Source organism: Saccostrea echinata, unplaced genomic scaffold (genome assembly GCF_033153115.1).
Source record: "Saccostrea echinata isolate AGI-Se365-2 ecotype Australia unplaced genomic scaffold, CSIRO_AGI_Sech_v1 ptg000005l, whole genome shotgun sequence".
Classification (NCBI taxonomy): Eukaryota; Metazoa; Mollusca; class Bivalvia; order Ostreida; family Ostreidae; genus Saccostrea; species Saccostrea echinata.
The window spans coordinates 13421594-13444728 of NW_026889754.1; positions in this window are offsets into that span (position 1 = coordinate 13421594).

The window sequence follows — 23135 nt, forward strand, 5'->3', positions numbered from 1 at the left end:
GAAGGCAGGGGAGGGGTCTGGGGGGGCTGCAATGAAGCCCCCAGAGGGTCTATAACAAAGCCCTGGTGGGGATCCAGGGGCGAAGCCCCCAGAAGTTGACAAATTCTTACAAATAAGAGATGTTTTTTCCTTGATTTAAGGATAATGGACATATAAGTTCTACATACAAAAAATTCGAAAACGGAACGGAAGGGGGGGGGGGACGTGCGCCCGGCGCGCAGGCCCTGGATCCGCCTTTGCTTCTTTTTATTTTATACATGTAGTTATGCACCTCACCAACCCTTCTTGTGTTCAAGATGTTTCAGTCGTTTGTTTGCATTATAACTTAACAAGAAGTCCGTGATTTTTTGTGTGAAGTTTAGTTTTTAAAATTCCGAAAATGACAATGAAATGAAAAGGATATTTATTATTGATGAAAATAATGAAATTGGTAATCAAAGTTCAAAATACACGTGCGGTGGCGATATTCAAAATTGACAGGAAGTCGCTTGACTTTTTAATACACTTAAAGATGGTGTCAAGAGGAAAGAGTTTGAAAGGTTTGATAAATACACACATGCATCACAGAGTTGACCAATATGAATGCATTATGATCAGGTCACGTGGTAAGTACCTCTATCACAATAATTGACACGTGGAGCACCTGCATTGATTTCTTATAATTAAGTTAAAAATTTATTTTAAAAAAATGAAGATATTAGTTAATAAAAGTTTTATTAATTATTTATTATTTAAACTGTAATGGTTTGGGTCGTGGATATCGGCCTGGGTAGCTCAGTCGGTACAGCACCTGACTAGTGATGCAAGGGTCCCGAAGAAAATTAAAGAATATTTGTGAAAGGTACGTGTATAGTCAATCAGATTAGAAATACAGCGACTATCAGAATTCCGGGCCGTAGAAAAGATCTGATTTTGATTAGATCTCAGGTATAGGCGAATGTGTGTGTACTGAAGGGGTTAGTTAATTCATTCAAGATTTATTATATTGTTCGTTTGGACGAAGGCTTCATAAAAATATACACACTGCCTGTACAGGTACACTATACCGGTACACATCAATGAATGTTCGGATTAATTCAAAAATCGGCGGACATTAATTTATTTTAGTTATCTAATGTTATTTCCAGAGATATTTATATTTTCTGTTTTTTATGTCTCGGATTTTTCTTTTTTGTGATTTACCGGATTACAAAGGCCTGTGTTTTAACAGCTGTTCATAAACGCTGTCAATTAATATATGATCAGAGAAAACGAGACATCTCCCGGTAATTCATTTCTTATGGAAAATATATGGATTGGCATCTTAGCATTTACCTGTGTAATTACGATGTTACAAACCGTGACGATGACTGGCCAGGAGGACTACCCGTTATAAAAACAACTCATGATCAACTCAGCGGACCTATAATTCACTTTAATATATGCTGTAAATCAATAAAATCATTTCAGTATAGTCGATATTTTATTGCAAAAATAATGAAAAAAAAAAATACGGGATTTAGAATTTTTCTGTATTTCAAACTCTCGATATGCATATATTTGGGGCGCTCTTGCATATGCACTTATAAAACGTGCATGTTCTGTACTTGCATGCGTGTACATTGTATGTGTCCGTAAAACCTTAAGAGAGCTGATAAATGTGTTCTGATTTTCAGAAAAAATAATGGGAACCTATAAATAATTACACGTTTATCATTTTGTTCGCATACAGTAACAAGTTAAGTAGAAAAAATAATTTGTTCAACATGGAGGTGCCCGCGGCTCTCTGTGGCCACGTGTATGTAAACGAGGACTGGACTTCAACACTTAAGACACAAAGCGGCAGAGATGGATGAAACTGTTTGCTATATTACAAAGACTTGAATTATACTACATGTATATTTGAAGGAATTTTTATTTATGTTAATGTTTATTTAATTCTATAAATGATAAATGGACATTCACAAGAGTGATGGTAAAAATAATATGTGCATAGCATGCGTAGTAATTACAATTATTTACCGAAGCCCCCATTCAATTACAATTGCAGATGAATTAAAATACAACAACACGGGATAGAGCAATACTTTTTTTAAATGTATTGTTGCGTGAACAGACAAAAACAGCGATTAAAATTCAAAATGATTTTTATGCACCAGTGTTTGGAATTAAGATTATAAAAGATCGGTAAAGTAATCTTACTGATTCGATATAATCAAAAACATAACTTTCCATTAATTAATAGCTCTTTGTACAAAATTGACATTATACGCGATCACAAATACTAGCTTTGTTTTTGGCCACAGGTGGCTAGTACACTGGTGACCTCGATCAAAGGCGTGGGATTCGCGCGTTGGGTTACATAACTAAACATCGAGCTGAACATGGAGACCGTAATATGCATACAGCTAATGATCGTGAATTATTCAATGCATACAGTTTAAAATCACTTACAAAGTTTGTTGTAATAATAAACGTAGAAAGATAGATTTAATATTCTCCGCTTTTGAACACTATTAATCTAATTTAAAAAAGAAGAAAAGAAAGACTAGTTGTAATAAATAATTTAATAGTGAACCATAAACCACGTTTTAAACCTTATTAAAAAGAAAATTAACATTAAATACCGCAGGGTATATTATTGATAGCAAGTCTGTTTAAGTTATACACATGAAGAGGTCTGATTTCCTTGCCGAATGAAAAACGTTACCTGTTTACCCGGCCTGCTTTCTAATACGTATTACGCAATACCCATGGTATACTCGAACAAAACAACATTTTCATTAGATCAAAAAGGTGTAAAAGAACAATTTTATTTCCAAGATCCAGATCGAAATATTTACCGTTTTTGAGTTATAAAGCAAAAACTTTTAAGGGCCCAAGATCCCTAATCATAGGGGCCAGCCCCTTTTAAATAGTATAATATGAAAGCCCTTGCAATTATCCACAACTTTTGTTCTACATGTCTTAACAAAATATTTTTAGTTTTCAAGATATAAAGGAAAATATGTCAATTTTTTTGCTGTTTTCCGCGTTCTAACTTTTGACCCCTCTCTAGCGCCATTTTTAATGCAAAAATCAAAAAACAAAAACCGATGTGCACAACTTCAATGCTTCCTCTTTTCAATTTCAAAGGGTTTTGTGCTCCAATTATAACCATTTCTGAGCCTTTGTCTGGAAATCGGAGGCATGCAAAATTCAATCAAAGGGGAATAACTCGTGAACAGAAGGTAATTTCCGAATTGTATTACGGTATTCTGACAGTGTTTTGTAAAGTCTAAAAGCTCTGAAAATTTGAACAAAATCTGTTTAAAAATGAGGAAGATATGAAGCGTCAAAGTTGACGTCTAGGAAAAAAAAAAAGAAGAAGAATCTTAATCGTCACAATCAGTAGAAGGTCTTCCGTTGGAAACGGAAGACCTTAAAAAAAGCCGAATGTACAGGAAAGTGTTTTACACGAAAACCATGGAATTAACAAGAACAAATTAAAAAAAAGCCGAATGTACAGGAAAGTGTTTTACACGAAAGTCATGGAATTAACAAGAACAAAACACGTAAAACTCCTCTTGTACGTTTGTAAAATCACAAAATGAATTTAAAATTGATGTTTTTGCCAAAGAAAAAAGGTATAAAACAGGAAAAAAATACGATCTAAAAACTAATACCAATCACCGAGGACAGCAGCCATTTAAAAGTAAGTGAATTTTTTTTTTTTGAACAGTTACGATTTAAAATTTAATTCTATGCATTTTTCTTTCAGATCCTCTTGCACAATGTTTAAATTTTGAGTTAAAAGTTCTATTTCTTTTGTAATATCATCTAACTGTTTCTTTAAAGTTGCTTGAATACTTTTCTTTGATACAAGTTCTCTTGTCAACCGGTCGTGTTCTTTCTGCATATTATACAGAATCATATTATCAGGACCTAAATCTACATCAAGGATTTCATCATTAGTCTGTGAAAAATATGGACTGAAAGGAAAAAACAATGCAAAATAATACATTGCGATCTGAAATGAATGTTTAAATTAAAGCGGGAAAATTCTAAAAGTAAAATACCTATGAGAAGGAGATGTTATTTCCGGGGAAGTAGATCTAGAAGAAACAGTTGAGGGAGATCTATAAAACAATTAAAAAAAAATCAAAATTGGGTTGATGTCGGCATGGTGATAATTAAAAAAAACAAACTCGTTGTACTTGACGTATTTTAAGACTTGAGCAAAAAGAAAATTTAAACCTTGAAGTAGTTGAAAAAGAAGCAGACTGTTGAGTAGATGATGATGACGATAATGCTGATAACGATCCAACAGACGGTGATCTACAAAAAGTAAAGGGGGAGATACTTAATATCTTATTTGGTAAAGAAAATTGATTGATTGATAAATAGCCAAGATTTTCTGTTGAAAAAAAGTAATTTAAAAAAAAAATACCCAATTGGAGGTGTAAGATCAGAGTCAGAGCTGATATTAATAGTTTCTTCAATGCTGGAATCGAGGAAACGAAAAAATGTCATAATTAAAAACTTGTGATTAAAGAAAAAAAATAATCAACACACATAAAAAAAAAAAAAAGACACACTCTTGTAAATCAGCCGAAGGAACTCTAAGATCGCTGCTCTTTTTCAACCTGAAAAACAGAACCAAACATAATAAAAGAGAGAGAGAGAGAGAAAGGGGAGAGAGAGAGAGAGTTTGACTTACATTTCTGTAATCAGTTGTTGAGCCATATTGTAAAAGTGCATGGAAAACTGGGAGATATCTTAGGTAGGATTGCCTCCGAAAATAGATAAAAAACCGGAATCATTTGAATCTTTTTATAGGCAAAATTTGAACTGAGTCAGCATTTAAATGCTCACTTGAATTAATGACAGAAACGAAAGACAAGTGCTTTCCTACTTTTAAAAACGTGTAACTAGTAAATGACATGAAAAAAAATCAAAAGTAATAGTTGTTACTGCATGTCCATGGATCACGTTGTACATAAATCAATTTTTGTGCATGTCATTAAGTTTAAAAAAAGAAAACAAAGATATTCAGGAAAAAGAAAGATTTATTAAACATACACAGTAAAACGTATGAAAAAATTACAAAAAAAAATCGATACAACAACAAAAATACACATTAAACTTTTTACGAGATGAAGAAGAGGAGGGGGGGGGGGGTACTCGCAAAAGAAGAAAACAATAATATTAAAATAAAGTACAAGTATATTAATATCAATGATAATAAAGAAAGGACTATATATGATAAGAGCCAAATTTGACCCCCTAAAAATCAACATTTTAGAATGATATTCAGATATATGTTGAATTGATATTTATTTCGTAGAAGAGATTATATTAGAAATATTTCCAATATATTTTTCACATTTATATGCACTTACTGGCTGTAAATGACATGAGAAGTAATGCTATTTTTTGCTATCTAACAAAAAAACCCCAAAAATATGCTTTTTTTCTTGATGTTTTTTTTTCTGATGGGAAACATGGTGCTCAGTGCATGTAGAACATACATAATTTTTCTGTCACTAATTATTGGATAGATACATCTTTGGTAAAGAAAAAATATAAAGTTTGTTCGAGGCTGCGCTCTATATTTTCTGGAAGAAAAACTGCTTGAAAATAAGCAGTTTTATACAAAATATGCTAAAATGGCAGGGGAAACGTGAACTTTATGATGTCATATTTCTAAAATAACGGCATTTTGATCAAATTGAAAATGACCAATAAAGGTCGTATGTATAGCTGTACAAATTAATATCTTAAGTAAAATTAAGATATTCATTTTAAGGGGGCCATTTGAGACATTTATCATATATTGCTCTTAGACAGTTAATTAGGAATCAATAGAAGGTCCGAATACAGAGGAAAATAATAATGACAAAATTATAATAAAATTATTAGAAATATCATCAAAAATGAAAAACGAAAGACATGAATAATGAATGTTAATGTTTTTTTCATCAAAACTCTATCGATTTCTGGCCGAGCGCAGTACACGGGTACTTGCACAGGTCGGCAACCGCGGATTTCTGCGGGGCCTTCTCTCCTCCTCCTCCACCACCTCCTCCACAAGTGCGACTTCCGCCTCCGCCTCCTCCTCCTCACGAACACAAAACATATAAAACAAGGACATGAACAGGACAAGAACTATAAAAGTAAAAAAAAACAACATAGATATATACAAAAACAGGGAAAAATCATAATTACTGGACATACAGAAGTAAAGGGCCCCCCCTCTCTCTCTCCAATATTAGTTCAAGCTAACCCACTTTTTTCATGATTTCCATTTCAAATGGGAGGAGGGGGGGGTCCCCATCTCTCTATGATTCCTATTCCCAAAGGGGGGGGGGGGGGTATTTATATCTAAGTGTATAGTATATATTTTTTAACAAAATAAACAAACAAACAAATGACTAATAATTTTTTTTCTTCTTCTTAGGATATGGTTTTTCAATGTCCATATTGTCCAAGAAGGTTTGGAAATGAGGAAACTTTCCGATTTCATAAATATACGCACGAGAGAAGGGAAGAATTAAATATCCTCATTCCAGCTAAATTACGGCGAATTGTAGAAGAAGAAGACGAAGACGAAGAAAAACAAGAGGTTTTATTAATTCAAAAATGTAATTGGTGTGGTGCCGTATTTCACGACAATAATGAACTTTTTCGATTTCACGAAGAACTGCATCAAACAGGGGCAGGGCCTTCAACGGAAGAAGAAGAAGAAGAAATTTCTTATACCTTTCGTAAAGTTAACCAAAAAACGTTTAAAACAAACAACGCCATTGATCGACATTACGTCGTGAAATTAAATTCGGACACTGTCCGGGAAAAAAGAAGAATTAGAGATGTTCAAGATAAACTGTCAAAGATGTTTGGTGCCACATTACAAGACGCTACGCAAGATCTAAGGGTCGAAAGTGACTTTATTCGTGTCATCGTCCACTCAGACTCTCTTAACACACCTATTATTGTCCCTTTGCGGAAAATTGGGAATATGACACCACAGGTCATTCTTGATCATATAAACCACGTTCTGACCAGTCATGAAGACATGCCCTTAGATGAAAGTTTTTATTTAGATATTGGTACTGTGCAAGTGCCTATCGGTAAGTTGTGTCTGTTTTCAGTTACTGTGAAAAGAGAGATAACTCTAACTACTTTTTTGGGTAATTAACCCACATTTTTATTTTGATTTATACAGGCGGACGTGGACGAGCCATACAGCGACTTCATGGACCAAAAAAGTCAACTAAGACAAAAAGGTCTGTTATCACCATCAATAACGAGGACGAAACCTGCATGGCTCGTGCTATAACTATGGCATTTGCCAAAGCCAATCATGTCATCACAACAGAATGGCATTCACTCACTGAGGGTGATGACGAGCGTAATTTAGAAAAGTTAATTTGGAAATATAAAAAAGTTCCTCAGTGGTATTTTTCAAAAATGCGTCATCATCAGGATCCAGGACAACGACAGACTAAACTTACTAAAGAACTTTGTAGGTTAGTCGGTGTACCTACAGATCGCCGTCTAGCCGTTTCGGATATTAATGCTTTTGAAGAATTTTTGAATGTTGATATTTTGGTGATTAGGGCTGTAGGCGGAAATAAATTTATCAAAACCCCTCCCGAAGATAGTATAAAACAACGTCTCTATTTATATTTATCAGATGTAGAAGATAAAACTACTGGAACCAAAATTCCTCATTTCGATGCTATTGTTAATATTTGTGGGTTTTTTGGTAAGTCAAAGTTTTGCTCGCGTTGTTTAGTTCCGTACAAAAATTTACATCAATGTGAATCCACGTGTTATGTATGTAAAAGAAGAGTGTAGACCATCTAGAGTGAAAATGAGTTGTAAATTATGTCATATGGCTTGTCGATCACTCTCTTGTTACAAAAGTCATTTAGTTCCGCAAGGTGAACGAAAAGAATCGGCGTGTGCCAGGTGGTGGAAGTGTGCCACATGTCAGAAAGTGATAGATCGAAAGGTGCTTGAACCCTCAAAACACGTGTGTGGCGAGTGGATGTGTAAGAGTTGCGGGAAATATGTCCCAGATGACCACCTGTGTTTCATACGTCCAAACGAAAGCAAGAAATCCATCCCCAAATTTATTTTTTTTGATTTTGAGTGCACGCAAAGTGATTGCATTTTACAATGTCCCGAAGGATATACTCACGACCCGGCGCGATGTAAAGACTGCAGCGGATCGACTTGTTCGTTGTGTTCAAATTGTCAACAGTCGCATTGCGGAAAGTTTGAACACGTTCCAAATTTAGTCATTGCTCACAAAGTTTGCGAGATGTGTATAGATGAACAACAAATAGACGTTAAGTGTCAATTCTGCGGAACGCGATGTCCTGAATGTGATCATTTTGATCATGAAAATGATTGTTTCAGTAATGAACCATGTGAAGAGACCTGCGGTTTTCGCGAAGTCGTGTTTCAAGGAGAAAATATTAAACAACAGTTTGGTCAATGGCTTTTTTCAGAACATCATAAAAATTATACCGCGCTAGCTCATAACATGAAGGGATATGATGGGTATTTTTTATTAGAATATCTAGTCGAGAACAGTATCATACCGGAAGTTATCTATTCGGGATCAAAACTTATGTATATACATGTCGCGAATCAATTAAACATCCGAATTCTCGACTCTTACAATTTTTTGCCTTCAAAACTATCCATTCTACCAAAAGCTTTTGGTTTAAGCGAATTAAAGAAAGGTTATTTCCCTCATTTCTTCAATACAACTGATAATCAAAGTTACGTGGGGCCATACCCCGATCGTAGTCATTACGGATGTGATACTATGAGTAATACAGATCGCAGCGAGTTTTTGGCATGGTATCAGGCGAAAATCGATAACAATGAACAATTTGATTTTGCCAAAGAAATTGTAGAGTATTGTCGAAGTGATGTTGATATACTTCGTCAAGCTTGTTTAAAGTTTAGAGAAACTTTGATGGAAATTACAGGTAAAGGTGCGTTTGAATTAAATGACGAGGGGAATATTGAATATTATTTAAAAGGTAGCGTAGATCCGTTCCAACATGTAACTATTGCCAGTGTTTGCATGGCAGTTTTTAAGTCTAAATTTCTGCACGAGGACTTAAAAGTTAAACTTAGACACGAGGATGAAGTCTTATGGGCAGAAGCCAGGCGATTGGATGGAGAAGTTCGCGTAAACATTCCGGGAAGGGGGTGGGTTAACACACAGACCTTACAAGACGACGATTATTTTGTAGAGGAGGAGCAATTTATCGATAGTCCCCTTGCTCAAGTTCCATCATCGGGATATCATCGCGATCAGTATAGTAAAGCTTCAATCGAGTGGTTAGAATGGGTAATGGAAAAAGAAAAAAGAGAAGGAAATGTTCCGTTATATATAAGACATGCTTTAAATGATGGAGAATATAAAGTTCCAAATTCAAAATATAAATTAGATGGATATTGTAGGGAAACAAACACCGCTTATGAATTTCATGGATGTCTATGGCATGGGTGTTCTATATGTTACCCGGAAAAACGTAGACTCCGCGTGCCGCGCACTAATCAGACCTTAAATGAACTGCTTGCATTAACTATAAAAAAAGAAAAATATCTCAAATCTCTCGGTATGACTGTTGTGACTATTTGGGAGCACGACTTTGCGCAGTTGATGACAGACAACACTGAGGTGTCCGACTTTGTGGCCTCTTTAGACTTACAGAAAAGACTGAACCCCCGAGATGCATTTTTTGGAGGGAGAACTAACGCCGTTAAGTTGTACAAGAAAGTCGAAGAAGATGAAAAAATTCATTATTTAGATTTTTGTTCTCTTTATCCGTCCGTCAACAAGTATTGTAAATATCCCCTTAAACACCCCCAAATCATAACTAGGGATTTTCAAAGCATTGAAAATTATTTTGGGTTAGCTAAAGTAAAAGTATTGCCTCCTAGAAATCTTTACTTTCCCGTTCTACCTCAAAGAATAAACGACAAACTAGTGTTTGCTTTGTGTAGGAGTTGTGCAGAACAAGAGAGACAACTGCGTTGTACTTGCCCTGATGAAGACCGCTGTATCACAGGAACATGGTGTACACCAGAGATAGTTCGGGCAGTTCAGGCCGGTTATAAGATTGTTAAAACGTATGAAGTATATCATTTTGATTGTGTTTCTTCACCTGGTGACCCTGAAAATGACCTTTTCGGTGGGTATATTGATTTATTTCTCAAAATAAAACAAGAGGCTAGCGGTTGGCCGACAGACATACAAACGGAAGATGATGCTTTGCAATATATTATTGATTATGCAGCTAAGGAAAATATTCAACTAGACCGCGAGGCTATTTGCAAAAACCCCGCACTCAGATCTATTGCCAAATTACTTTTAAATTCATTTTGGGGAAAATTTGGGCAGCGCTTAAACATGCCTCAAACATCCATTTTTCATGATACTGAAGCTGACAAATTTTTTGCAAGTCTTTTTGATCCGTCTAAAGAGGTCACAGACTTTCATATCATTAATGATGAACTGATTCACACTACATGGAGAAACAAAAGTGATCTCGTTAAAGAAGATTACCAGACAAATATATTTATTGCAGCATTCACGACCTGTTGGGCCAGGTTAAAACTTTATGACGTTTTACACATGCTCGACAGACGTGTCTTATATTTCGATACTGATTCCGTTATCTTTGTCAGTAGACGAGACGATGTAGAACCAGAAATTGGACCTTACCTTGGACAGTTGACTAACGAGTTAGCTTCTCCTGATGATTACATTATAGAGTTCGTGTCTGGAGGTCCTAAAAACTATGCATTTAGATCACTTCAAGGAGAGCAGATCTGTCGCATTCGCGGGTTTTCACTCAATTATAAAAATTCACAAATCTTAAACTTTCGTTCCATGTTAGACATTGTTACAACTGACCAGAGCAAAACTTTGACTGTAACAAATCCTGCAAAAATCACTAGGTCTAAATACTTGTATAAAATTTATAACACTGTAGAAAATAAACAATATGAACTTGTTTATTCAAAGAGAGCAATACTACCAGATTCGTATGACACTTTACCTTACGGATATTGATAGGTGTAAATTTTTTTTTTTTAAATGCTCTTGCTCTACTTTTTCTTTTATGTCCATGCAATTAAACCATGAGTCTGGCATATTATAAAAAAACATATGACAAGATTGTTTTTTTAAATGATTTATTGTATATTTTAACAACATGAATTAAAATGTTCTGATTAAAGTTTGAACCATTGCTGCTTCTTCTTCTTCTTCTTTTGTATAGTTTTGTGCACAGGAAACCCAGGTGGGGGTCCGTTTGTTTTCTTTTTGACGATATATCCAAAACCTTGTTGATTTTTCTTCTTTTTTTCTTGACGTTTCTTTTTTTCCTCGTCAGTAGTTTTTGTTTGAATTTCTTCCAATTGCTCGTTTGGTAAATTGTCTTTTTCTCCTTGAATGATCTGCGGCTCTTCTTTTGATTTTAAGAGTATGTCATATTTTTCTTTTGGTATTAAAAGTAACTCCCGAGACATTATTTAGTATACTCAATGACGGTTTCAGTAAAATAGGTAGTATTGTATGTTCCCGTAGTAATAGATTTCGTTTGGCACTCGTCTTTATCGACTTGCTGCTCAGTTTATGAATGGTGTTTTGATGAGGAGACAATCTCTTAATATAATACTTCGTTAATGGAAATGTCCCCTTGTACACGTTTAAAATTACCTCACATAAAGCCTGTTGTTGGTTTTCGGTCATCGTTCTTAATAAAGCTTTTCTTTGTTTGGGGTCCGCTGAATATAATGTTTTAAGGAATGCTGCATTTGATGTCACCAGAAGGCTCATGGTACTCGAAATAACTCTTTTTGGTATTATTCCCTCGGTAAATATATCACGGTGTCTTCCTGTGGAAATATATGCGTGCGCAACCTACATTGATCTTGACTGGCTGGGTTCATATCAACCAGTAAGTATCCGTATGGTTTTGATGTTGCTTTTTGATATGCGTCCTTGAAATACGAGGATTGCCCTGGATAGACTTGGGCCCCAAATGACAATATCTGTCTCGAGTCTCTCAAAAACGAAACAAAACCACGTAATGACAATTTAAAGACAAACTGCGAAAATTCTTTGACTGAAAAAATAAATTCTGCGTTAAAAAAAACACTGTGCAGTTCTTGTGATGTGCCGTGATGCTAAAAACTGCAACGGTTTCTTCACTTTTTGCTACCTGTGTCATTAAATCGTCTAAAATCAACACGATATGCTTCATACCTTCCGTCCATTCTTCTATTTGATCTTTGGATGGTAACCCTTGATATAAACTAAAATTCGGAATGTTTTGTTCCATGTCCTCGAACAAAGGTTGATACTGACTATAACAGTAAACTATTTTGTGTGGCGGAATTTCAAACATTCCGTTTGAATTCCGTAAAATGCGATAAATAAAATGAGTTTTTCCTGACATTGTTGCGCCTGATATCATACAGGTTGTAGGTGATTGAAATCGTAAAACGGATTCGGTTTCCCACCAATACATACTTCCTTCTTCTAGTATCAGAGCTCAAATGATCAACATTTGTACTGTGTTGAAACTATTTATAAACAACACTTTTTCTTCTCCCTCTACAGATATTTATTTACAAACTCTTTGACATAAGTATCGGGATTAGTACAGCGGAGTAATATTTCTATTATTTGTGACATTAAATAATTATAACATTTCATCCATATATAAAACAATACATGATATCCACATGAAATACTCTCTTTGTTTTGGATCTGAACATTATTGTATAAACAACTCTCACAGTTATTTTGTAAAAACATATCAAAGGCAGTATTATAATATCCCGGTGCATTTCCCAAACTGTCGTAAAATTCGGCATGTTTCGGACTGTCCATCCAGAACACTACCCAGTGACTTCCTGGCAGATATGAAGGTGCCATGTATGCAGATGGGTATTTAGATACTGTTTGTGGTAGATTGTTTGAAGAAAAGACACCTCTTAATACAGCAGCAGTATGTCTGTTATTTTTCGTTCGCGATAATAACTCACGGGCATTCATACTCGGGTGTACTTGATGTCTCTGGATTGATCAATTTCAAGTAAAGCGGGAAATTCTGCATAAGCCAAACAATTTATCGTTTCTGTAGTATTCGCGGCAAATTTCACTTCTAATCTGACACTTCCCTGCCAAACTAAATTTATATACTCTTCTCCTAGATCACTGGGAGCGAGATTAAATGCATATACTGCATATCCCTCGTTGAACATGGTGCGCGTTATGCTTAGTCCGGCGTCTTTGTTCCATTTCTCAGCCACTTCAAATAGATTCACAAATGGTGTGACGTGATTCTCGTTCACTCCTACATCAATTTTCATGGGTCTAGCTGGAATGCTTTCGCCGTTCACGTAATGCAATTTCTTCTGCCAAATTTTGAAAATTAAATATGTTTTTGGTGTAACTACCATTTACTGCAGCCTGTGAGATGAATGCAAAGTATGCCTTTGTTGGTAGATTGTTAGACCAAACGTTTTGCCATATAAAACTTCCAGACCCTGAAGGACAAGTGTTCATCTTCACTTCTGTTCTTATCAACGGATATTTCGCTGTAGTTTCTTTCAATATTTCTGCATGATTAATTAACACCCCACTGTCCACTTTAATCATGCATGCTTTAAAAGAGACGTCCAACAGTTGTACTTTGTACGCAGGGGTTGACTCTGCACTCATAACCAATAATGATGCTCTACTCCGAAATAATTTTAGGTTTACGTCTACACCATTTAATATGTATTTATCCAAACGGAAAATGTCTTCGTACAAAGGTCCTTCTAAATCAAAAATTTTGCTTTCTTTTGTAAAGATATACCTTTTTGCCAAACCGCCGTTTGTTCCACCGTATGCATTTCCATCATCCATTGTTGCATCGTCTAGGTAAAAAAGTTGTGATTGTAATTGCGATTCTGAGGCATCAGTGCCACTGGACAAGATGAGTTTTAAATAGGCTTTCCATGGATAATAACTGGTGTTCAGAGATACTAATTTCCCGTTCATATATGTGTCTATCTGGGACCAAAGTGACTGTAGAGGAAGGTTTATAATACCAGTTTTTTCTTGGGCTGCTAAAGCTGTTCCATCTGCTTTGACAATTTTACATTTTGCATATAAACGGCTTCTTCGTAAATCAATGTATTCGTTACCTTGACCAGGTATGGAGATTTCTATCGGGGCATCTTCTGTGTTATATGCTGACACTGGTCGGTATTCCGCAAAATATATTTTTTCTACTGCAACTTGATTGGGCGGTACGGTAAATAAAGACAGTTCAGCAGGAAGTCCGATTTCGGTAATTTTGTCATTAAGAAAAGCCATTTCTTACAAACTCTTTTTCCCTTTGAAAATATATTGGACGCCAAGTTTGTATCAGTTGTCTTTAATTTTTTAAACGTACAGTCTGGTGGTGGTCTTTTCCCTGACTTCTTCCTCTTCTTGATTGAAATGTGAGATTTCTGATCATTCTCCGCTTTTATACTACCTACGGGAACGTGTGGAATATTTTCACGAATTTCCTCTTTTAATTCTCCTTTGGCTCGTTCTTCTACTGCTGCGAGAGGAGTCACCTGTTTGCCTACTATTTCTTTTGGTTCTTCAACAGTAATATGTGGATTAACTGGTATCATGTAAGGCTTCTTAGAATACATTCCTGCAATACCACTGCCGGACTGTCTTCCTTTATAATTTCGAGGATTAAATTTTCCGTCTAGCATGTTTTTGTAAGATGTTTTCCATATTCTAGGGTCAGATACGTACGTCGGTCCAGACATTATTCTTTATAAACTTTTCAACTTCAATAACAATGTCACAGACGTTTCCTCTTTTAGAAATGAGGCGTCCTGTCCATTTGCATCCTTTATATATATGTGTACATCGTGAACCTGACCTAGTCTCGCGGACACTTCATAAGGATATGTAAATATTTCATTCGGTGTAGATTTTTTTAAATTTGCACGCCTTAATAGTGGAAGTTCTTTGTCCCCGACGATTGTGTCCTCACATAGATTTGTGTAAATATAAACATCCGTTTTTCCTTTATTTGAAGGTAAACAAGTCTCTAGTAATGCTACTGACCACTGCCCCCTTAACGTTAATGGTCTCGGAAGATGAACATAAAAATCATAAGGCTTATTGTCCCTGTACAGATCAAGGCTGTCTGTACATTTTAAAACCATCCGAATATCCATTACTTTAAATTTATAGGTCAATCAATTCTGATTTTTTAATCCAGGAATTGTATTTTGAAGGCCACTGGTACCAAGATACCAATACTTCTTTTCACCCTTTCTTGTCCTCTCCTTTAAAATTTTATCCACTTTCCATACAGTGTCTTCCTTTTTATTGACTTTCTGCAGTTCCTGTGCATAAAATGTACCGGAAATTGGATCATCTGTATAGTCTTTTAGTCGGTATACTTCAATACCTTCATGTCGATATCTATGCGTTATTATGAATATTTCTCCTGTCCATTTCTGATCGTATTCGCGTTGAAAGGTGTGTTTTAAATGAGAAATTCGAACTCGATCATTTACTTTGAACTTGTATTGCTTTCGTTTGGGTTTCCTTTTTATGGAAAACTTCTTTTTCCCATTTGCATGTTTATCTCTTTTTGTCCTCTCTAAAAATGCATTAAATCTAGCCTCTTCCTGTGTGTCTTTTGTTACGTTTACTGGAGCCATGTTTCCTAGAGATCTAGTCGGTGTCGCGTTGATGCTTTGAGTAATGTTTGCTAATTCATCTACAAATTTGTATGAATCTCTTTGTACAAACATTCGGTGTAATATGTTCTCCAGTTTCTGAATGCTACGCTCTGCAAAATTACTTTTTGTCTCGTTTTCTGTGTAAATTGCGTGGACTCCTTCTCTCTTTAAAAACGATATCACCCATTTTGTTTTTAAATTCGCTTCCTTTGTCCGTTCTGAGTATTTTAGGTTTTCGCCCTTTTGCAAATATTGATCGTAGACCTTTAATCACCTCATTTGCCGTTTTCTGTTTTAGTGGGGCTGTAAAAAGAAATCTGGAAAAAATGTCTTGTAACACCAAGATATACTGAATTCCGTCGTTGTATTTTGAAATATTTCTAACATCTTGTAAATCGCCATCCCAGATAGAGTCAATTGAGTCAGTTATGATATGACGTCGTTTAAATTTCCGCTGCACTCTTTTTTGTAATGAGTATGCATCCGTATCGGACAAAAATTGTCTGATTCTGTGCAAGCCAATTTTGTATTTCCCTTCACGTTTTACAACTTGATATAATTTGTACGGACCACTAAATACAGCAGGGTGTTTTGTATCTGTCCATATATTTTTTAAATAACGTTCCTCTTCTTTGGATAACATTTTTATTAATAATTGAAAGTTAGATATGTTACATCTTTTCATATAAATAATTGTGTGTCGTCTTTTATCATAAAACTCAACCTTTTCTTTAATTTCTTTATTCTGCATACATTACAACATATGTTAGATCATCATTTAATATTTCATATATTCGTTTGGATTACAGCCAGGACATTTTAACATTGACATTTGGTTGTCATGATCAAGATAACAATATCTAATATCATCTAACTCTTTTTGAAACCTCTTTCTGAGAACTGGGATAGTCTTTTTAAGTTCTTTCCACATATCAACAGACAGAGAGATGCCCTTTCTAGTTGCCACGATATTTTCTGCGTCTTCTGGCTTCCACCATTTTCTTATATCTACCCACTTGTAACCTTGTTCCACTGTAACATGTACGTTATGACCCAGGTGTTCTTTATAAGAAACATTGCCATCTTCTTTTTGTGAATCTTCTAATGCTTTGTCAATTTCATCCATGCAATCCTCCGTTAATTTTTTCCATTTTTCTAGATGTAGAACTATACCCTTCTTTGATGGATACTTTCTCCCAGTAGGACTGGTGTCAAAATATCGTATATGTATATATACGTTGCCCTCATGTCTCTGTGCTGATACGTGACAATCATTTCCTATGTCATATTCCTCATCTGTTTTATTGTTGTATGGTTTGACTCTCTTTACATCTTTTTCTTCCCCCGCATCTTCAAGAGGTCTCTTAGATGAAACTATTAGAAAATTGTCCATTTTTTAATATACTGTATGTTACTTTACTATAGCTGTTTATATACATATTCTGTTTAACATTTTCCACACCCCTCTTTTTTCAACCATACATTTGCTGGGGCTATATTACACCAACAGTCTTTACTCCTCCTATCTGTCTATTATCACTTTATTCTTGGGCTATATCTGCCCAACCAATCATATTTCAGGGCTAAATATTTGACTCTCCTCTCCCTTTTACTTATCGTATGGGGCTATATCTGACCAACTAATCATCATTTGGGGCTATATCGGTGATTCTACCCTCTTTTGGGTCTGCTTGACAGGTGGGTTATACAGCCTAACCAATCATCACATGGGGCTATATCTGAGACTCCTCCCATACTCTATCTGTGACCCACCCCCCTTTGCTTGACAGCTGGGCTATACAGACCCCTATGCAGCAGACTTGTGGTGCTTCTACTTTTGGATGGTTTCAGTTGTTTTCTCATATAGTACTCGCCACTCTAAATTTCAACTGGTATGCTATTCCCTTTGTTTACAAAAGTTAATGAGCAATGTAGGACTGAAGTTCTACCTACACTACTGTCACCAGCTTTTATGATGGTTAAACACAACAAAAGGCACCAGATTCACTGCTCGATGCAATGTTAGAAAATTCTTTCATTCATAAAGATTGTTTCCTCGTTTTTCACTAAATTTTGAAGTTTGGACAGGAGAAGAAAACCTCGACTGTTCGAGAAGACCAAAGAACTCTTCTGCAGCTTGAACTTGTCTGAAAAATTATATGCAGTGGCATATTACCCAGTATTTTAAACTCTGAATAAGCATAAAATTTAATATTATGAAACAATTTAATTACTTAGCTCTAATAAAACATTTTAAAAGTATTAAGCAAGATATTTTTTTAATTGGTAGTTTAAAAAAAATAAATATCTATACACATTTTATAAAATGGGGTTTTCCTAATTCATAGGAAGGATTTCCAAGAAGAAAAAAATTGCACCCAACTTTGAAATGATTTTGAAAAAGACCAAAAATTAAGGCACTTAAAGCTTAATGGAAAAAAGCTTGCTTATTATTTTTGGTTGACATCAAAAGGGTTTTCCTCACTGTTAGCTTAAAAAAACTACTTACTTGCACATTGCATCACATGAAGTCCTTTTTTGTGAGAAGATAATTTCCATATTTCAGCAGGATTTCGGGAAATAAATCCCTAAGTGTTAGATATATGATTGTGTCTTGAAATAACCACAATCATGTGTTACATAGGCTATGTTGTTGTTCTCAAATGGAGTGTTGCATGACTCGAATAAGTCCGCATTTCCTCGCCAACATGACTTTATTATTGAGAGTTTCAATAAAACTGCTGTTTGGCAACGATTGTTTAAAGTGCGTTGTGTAACGCGAAGATCAATTTTCTTTGAAGTTTGTTATAAACTCTTGTGCATCTTTGATAACGCAGTCAAACTGTAAAACTATAATAATCCTGCCCAAATCCGCATAGTTTCGAGCAACCTGAACCCGATCAAATTTGACACCCACTGTATCGCTAGATTTCAAGGAAAAAGATGTTTAGTTTGAAGTTAGACATTCCTTAATTTTCAGTAGATTAATTAAGCCAAAATAAAATGCCAAATTCGATGTTTAATCAATTTGATTCTGTTTTTCGGCATCAGCATACTTAACAACGGAGCGCCCTCAAGCGACAAATTAAGTCATAAATCAAGAACGATAACTGAAATTCACTAATATTGGAAGTAATTATCGGGGTAGTAAAGGATAGACTATAATTTTTAAATAGCTGTTTCGTTGTTCATTATCACTTTCTCTCCTAACGTTTGCTGTTTTAATTTTTTAAGGTTTCAATATCCATACCATTGTATAGATTTGTACTACTCATGTTCATAATATTTTCTCAATATATTGCCTATTAAATTAGAACAAGCCTGAATATTTCCAAATCATTGAACATATGTAATATATATGTCCTGATGCATAACCATGTGAAGTTTCAAGTCAATTCTCAAACACTGACTTATCACGGAAATTTGATTTTGCCTGATTCTTACGTGGACCTGTACTTAATTCTTTGAAAATCTTCTTCTCTACTCCTGGGTATTATTTAAACAAATACATGGCCATGATAAGCAAGGATGCCTTTTCCAATTTGTGAATTTCATGACCCCTGGATCAGAGGTTCTGATGTTAGGGTGGGACTCTATATATTATATAGCGAAAATGCATTAATGCTTTAAAAATCTTCTTTGCACCTGAGCATATCAGAGGCAAAAAGAGTAAAAGTTTTAATAAGGAAGGGTATTTTTACCAGATTTTTGAACATCAAGACCATTTGGTCAAGTGTTCTAGTCCAGGCCAGGGCTCTATTAATTTGTATTCTACTGAGAGGAGTTATTCCCCTTTGCCATTTACTTGTGATAATTAATCACTGTAAATAATGTACTTCAAAGGTTAATAGAATAAGAGAATTATGCAAGAATTTTTATTGTATAATACAAAAAGTACTTTCATAGTTTTAATGATCAGGTAGACTTGTCTTATTAAGGTTTTCCATCCCTAATAGGAACTAATTCTCTATCCTTAAATATCAATCACGTATATAATACTCTGATATAATTCAAAGAACTTTACAGTAGAAAAGGATTTGCCAAGTGAAAGTTTCAAAAATGTAATTAACTAAGCAGTATTTAATTAATAGAAATTGCATTGAAGTCTATGGAGACAAGCGATTTTTTTAAAATTAAAATTCAGATAATAAGAATATCAATAAATACTGTGGTGGAAAGATGCATTAAATCATTAGAAATAGAATTACAATTGAAAACAATTTTTTACCGTATATTTTTTATTACTTAAAAAAAGAGGGAGATAACTCTTCAACAAAGGTCAAGTCATAAATTAGGACACTTCCATTCTTACATGCTAATAGTAATAAATGGCGATTATGTCTAAATATACTTAGTATTCCACTCGTACACATCTGTTATGTATTCAAATTCATTGAATCTGAGGCTATTAGGGATGGAATACCAGTACCTTAAATGTTCATCAAAGACCAAGAGTCTTACTCAGGCCAATGTAAGAGATTTCCACAAGGAATTAAAAGAGTACAGAAGCACTGATAGTTTCTTAAGAGCGAGTCTACGAGAAAATCATGCAAAAATAAAAATGTTACACAAGTCACATTAAAAAAAGATTATTTTAACTACATCATTTTAAAGAAAATGGACCTTAATATCTGTTGTGAAAAAATTTTCAACAAATGCATGCTCCTATTTGAGATAGCCCTGAATCTATTTATAGCTCTCTGGTGGGCTGGGATTTCAAGGAAAATTAAGCACTTTTATAAGCCCTTTAAAATGTCAAATAAAACAATGATTTTGGATATTTTTGTTTTCTATGTAGAATTAATAAGTATTAGTTTTTGTATGAAGTTAAATTTTATTTACCAGATCTTATTCATTTGGGAAATTTAAAAGGTTTTATTAAAGAAAATCTACTTGACTATTTATTTGTCTATGGGAGACACAGTGCTGTGTTTGATACACGCAGCTAGGTTAAGGCTGCCCGAAGGCTTAATATGCATTAAATATATACTATTTTATATTGAGCTATGTTTTGATGTCAATTTGTTATCTATGTATATATAAACAGTTAAGTTGTAAAGAAAGTTGAATAAGGTATTACAAAAAAGCATTTTTGTGATGTCACATGACTGTGTTGATCACGTGACGGACACGTATAAATTTTCTTAAATGTTGCACAAAAATCGCATTGGCACAAGTGAAAAACAAAATTATTGTGAACGGCTTGTTACATAAACCAATTAAACGTATTCTAGGGTATATATAAAGTGCTGGGGGCAAGTCTGAATTTTATTTCATAAGAAAATATTTCACGAGAAATTCAACTTACCCACATACAAGGGGTCATTTTCCACTCTTAATCGCAATTTATACAAAATAGGATAAATTACATACGATCCCCCAGAAAAATTCAGTTAGAGGACATATTTCTCTAGTAGATTTACACAGAATATTTTCAATTAATCCTTATTATTCACTTGTGCCAGTCTAATATATATAAGATTTATAAATTCTAACTCTGTTTACAGACATGTTAGGGGGGCATTTCACATTTTTTTTTACTTGTTTGAATACGTACATGTTGGACAAGAAAAAGTAATAACGATATTATACTGCAAATATTCACCATCATAACAGCCTTAAAACAACAATCCAGACACATGAATTAAACATCAACGTAAAAAAAATTCTACATGTGATGTTAAAGGAATGTAAAAGTTATGACACTTTCCCCGTCATGTCAGCTCAAGTATGCAGTGACTTGCCGTCATATGCCATTATGACGTCATATCTAGGTAGTTCAGAAAAGTTACTACGGCTGGTACACTGTGACATTCTTCGGACAGCCTTATCCTAGCCGCGCAACGGGTGAACTTTTGTTTACATTCATTTATCTGATTTAACGTGAATTGTTACACATTATCTTTCAAGGAATTTCTTGGATTTACGATAGGTCTCAAGAAATACACCTTTGAAACTCTTTAATTTTTTTTTTCGGAATTATCGATCTTTTCGAACTCTTCAGTGCATGAAGGGAAAAAAGCCATTGTTTACATGGAGGGAAAATGGCAGCGATGTCGTCTGGGTGTGTGATTTTGGTTGTGAAGAAAAGGCGATATATTATTTGAAAGACTGTGTAAAACAAACCTTTCACCATCTCAGATACCTAAATTCGAATTCTAAGGGTATAGATCTGCCCGAAAGTTATCTAATACTATGCAGAGCAGGTGTTAATGTCATCACGTTAGCACAACTAGACAAGAAAATTTGCCAAAAACACAGAGACGCGTTTGGCTTGTACTGGAAACGGAGCAAGCGATCTTGTGTACATCCCTTTCATGGAAAATCTAAAACAAAACCAGACAGAGGCATCACACCAGTTTTGAGTCGGGAACTTTGGTTGCGTCTACAGCTGTCAGTCCGGATAGGCGAAGGTAAATAAGAAATTTGTCCAAATCTACATTTTTTTTCAAATGTCACATGTACTGAATGTCCTTGAATTATTATTATTATTATTAGATTTATGTTTTAAATTTTCCCAAGAACAAATATTGAATATATATACCTAAACTTGCTACTTATTTAGTTGAAAGTTTATTGCAACAAAACAACTCGACACCAGAAACACAAAATATGATATGTTTTACTGTAGAACATGTAGAATGAATACATAGATTAGTATTCCCCGAATTGTCACTAATTTTCCAAGTTTTAATGACCCAGACTCTAGGACAGAAAAGTGGGTATGAGAGCCCTGGTACAAATGTTTACCCTGCAATCACCGCTTGCATTGACCTAATCAAGGTAATCTAGTAAAGTAAAACAATATTCGGTCAATGCCCTAATAAAGCCTTTTGCATGTATTCCCACATTTTAAAAGCATTGTGACGTCAAAAATATTGCAATGTTTATGCCATGTGGCGTTTTAGTTTCAACTGCAAAAAAGTGCCTAAATCGGTTTAATGAAGCTCGTTTTGGAGGTCAGATGTAAAAATACATTGCAGGATAAACAAAATATATGGTTACTGTCTTGATCGATAGATAAACAATATTTTGGCTCAGGTTGAAAACGTAATTTAAGTCGGGCTATTTTTAGTCAGTCGGTTGGGAGAGGGCAACCAAACAATTTTTTAAAGATGGCCTAACCATGTATGTATTTATTTGATTCATATTAATTATATGTGAAATGTTACTAAGGTCAGCCAAGTCTAGTAAGCCATGATGTTGAAGTACATGTACATGTAAAGTCTTGTGAATACATGTATCAGGTCAGGTTGATAAGATATTTTGTACCAAAAGCACATACTGAGCCAAGACCCCATTTTACAAAAGAATTTAAAACTGAGACCAAAATATGTTTAAAGACTAAGACCCAGATATGTTTTTTAGCAAATTATTGTGTACAT